The sequence below is a fragment of the Pundamilia nyererei genome, unplaced genomic scaffold (genome assembly GCF_000239375.1).
Source record: "Pundamilia nyererei isolate P.nyererei 1_Seehausen unplaced genomic scaffold, PunNye1.0 scaffold00130, whole genome shotgun sequence".
NCBI classification, from domain to species: domain Eukaryota; kingdom Metazoa; phylum Chordata; class Actinopteri; order Cichliformes; family Cichlidae; genus Pundamilia; species Pundamilia nyererei.
In genome coordinates this window covers 280,970-283,745 of record NW_005187531.1, presented here as the reverse complement: position 1 = coordinate 283,745, position 2,776 = coordinate 280,970, and the positions used below count along the sequence as shown (strand labels likewise).

The window sequence follows — 2,776 nt, the reverse complement described above, 5'->3', positions numbered from 1 at the left end:
TGGTCCCCCTTTCCTGCCAAAACAGCCCTGACCCGTATCTGGCTCCCAGATGTTAGCAACAGATCCTTTAAGCCCAATAAATGGTAAATGGTAAATGGCCTGTATTTATATAGCGCTTTACTAGTCCCTAAGGACCCCAAAGTGCTTTACATATCCAGTCATCCACCCATTCACACAATAAGTTGTGACAAGGGGCTTCCATTGATTGAACTTGTTTGTCCAGCACATCCCAAAGATGCTCGACTGGATTGAGATCTGGGGAATTTGGAGGCCAACTCAACACCTCAAACTCCTCAAACCATTCCTGAGATATTTTTTACTTTGTGGGAAGGCCTTCTTCCCATAGTGCATCCTGGTGCCAGGTGTTCCCCAGGTAAGCAGCAAGCACAAACCCAGCCATCTACATGATGTAATAGAAAATATGATTCATAAGACCAGACCACTTTCTTCCATTTCTCTGTGGTCCAGTTCTGTGTCCATTGTACAGTGACGTACAGGGGTCAGCATGGGTACCCTGATTGGTCTGCAGCTTTGCAGCCCCTTTCGCAGCAAACTGTGATGCACTGAGTACTCTGACACTAAAGTGAGCTACAGTAGCTCATCTATTGAATACATGGGCCAACCTTTTTGCTGTGAGGTGACAGTGCTAACCACCGCACCACCATACACCTCTTATATTGTTTTCCATTAAATTTTAAATGACATGGGAGAAGCCGCTATTATGACCTTCTGGGAATTCATTTCTATTTCCACTGTACTGCTATATGGCAACTGCTGTAACGTGAAAAGAAGCTGTATCACAGTTTATAATGGTTTTACCATTATAAGCTGTATCACAGTTTATAATGGTTTTACCATTACCCTCAAAGGTAGTTTGAAGATTAATCATTATCCCTATAACAGTTAAAGCAGAATCCAGGAATCTGCTGCATCAGCTGCACGACTCTGCTGATAAATCAGGTAGCAGACCTGAATCAACTGCTGAGCCGCTGTTGCATCAGTTCTTACATGTCTGAGTAAATATTGTCGCTGCTGGAGTGTGCATTGCTGTAGCTTTCATCAGCACTGTCATGAAAATCTACAGAATGATGCTGCTTGTTTATCTGACTTTCTCTTCACTTAACCATAAAAAGCCTTAAAGCCCTTGTGCATACAATTTATACTGAGCCATAATGAAACCATTTACGCCTGTTTGCATTAAACAAGTCCTCTAAATCCTGAGGGGTGACTATAACATCCTGGTGCGAAAGGTGAGGCAGTGGTTAAACATCAATCCACGCCAAGTCCTGTAATCCGCTCACGTGGTGTGCATGACGTTTGGTGATGTAAAGGTACGCTATTGGATCAAAACAGAGGAGCCTTCCTCTCAACAAGAGCGAGCCCTCGGTGATAAATATGGTGCATGTGATGGAAAATACATAGCACCCTTTCCTCCTACAGCATTATTTAACATCGGTGCTCTGTTTCTTGAAATTTGTCCTGCGAGACTGAATTGAGGACGGGACATACAGGATGTGCTTTTAACTGATTTCCTGAAATGCAGTTATGGTCGAAATCACCTGCCAATAGAAAAATCTAAATACTACTAAAAAAGAAAAGTGCCAGTCCTCGTGACGTGAGCCAGTCACCTCAGGTCGATGCCAGTACGAGCAAAGTAACAATAGCTGTGATTTTCTTGCAGAAGGGACACGATGTCTTATATGCAAAGGGGGGAGGGAAAAATCGTTGCCCCTGACAGAAATAACCCAAATGATGTCATTCATCCTAATCGTGAGCGCATCTTGCAAAATATAGGCCAACTGCACAGAAACAAGTGTATTTTAATTTGTTTAACTCTAATCAATCCTTCTCTTATGCTAACTGGGAGGAAACATTTCTCCTTGGAAGCGAAATCTGTCCACCGAGCAGGGATGAACTGTCAGGGAAGTGGCCACAATCTCCGGAGGTAGATATTATGTAACATCCACACACGGATCGTGATGCTCTCCGCTTCTCTTCCTGCTTTGAGGCAGAGCCCGAGACGATCAATTGTAATTCTCATAAAGTCAATCAAAGAGTGCGAATAGAAAATCCAGCAGATGACTTTACCTTTCTGAGCGCCTTCTACCATCCTCCCGGGAGCGCCGTCTTGTGCCGAGGTGGTGATGCGCTTTGCGCTCTGCTCACAGACACCGACCTTTGATTTGTCATTCGCTGCCAGTCAAAGGTCAGTGCGTTAAAAACGCCCTGTGAGACCTGCTGTCATGTAACAACTCCCCGGTAACTCCAGGTTAACCCGTAAAAAATGACAGAAACAACAGGAGGCTACGGCATCATCATATAATCAGATTTTGGAACATGATCAACAAACAAAGTCCCGCGATGGCGATTGGTAGATCTGTAGAAGATGTGGATGAGTTAAAGACGAGGCGGTGGTGGGAGCGTGGATGTTCGTGAATTTGTACAGTAGAAACTGCGCCGCTCAGCGCAACCTGCCTGAACTGAAGGGGGAAAACCCGGAGTGGACTGCACGGAGAAGCGAAGGGCAAGGACAATGTTTCCGTACCACACAAAGATGCGTTCAATAATTGTAAAAATCTGCACTGGTGACCGAAAATTCATAAAGCAGATTTTAAAAAACACACAAAAGAACCCCGCAATAGTCACGAGTTAGCTAAACGACACTAAAATGCAAGACATGCTTCAGATTTGGCACACATTGCAATCAGTGGCGGTCCTAGCCTGTTTGGCGCCCTGGGTGAACACACCCTCTGGCGCCCCCCTCCCCTCCCCCACC

At 45.0% G+C, this 2,776-nt stretch overlaps 1 long non-coding RNA gene across 1 annotated transcript in view; it reads left to right on the top strand.

The window, feature by feature from the left end:
• The first annotated feature begins 340 nt into the window (after positions 1–340).
• LOC106456355 (uncharacterized) overlaps positions 341–2,776 on the top strand; it is a 9,400-nt gene continuing 6,964 nt past the window's right edge. Inside the window, exon 1 of the long non-coding RNA XR_001290502.1 lies at positions 341–373. This is a non-coding gene — a long non-coding RNA (uncharacterized LOC106456355). The remainder of the gene's footprint in view (positions 374–2,776) is intronic.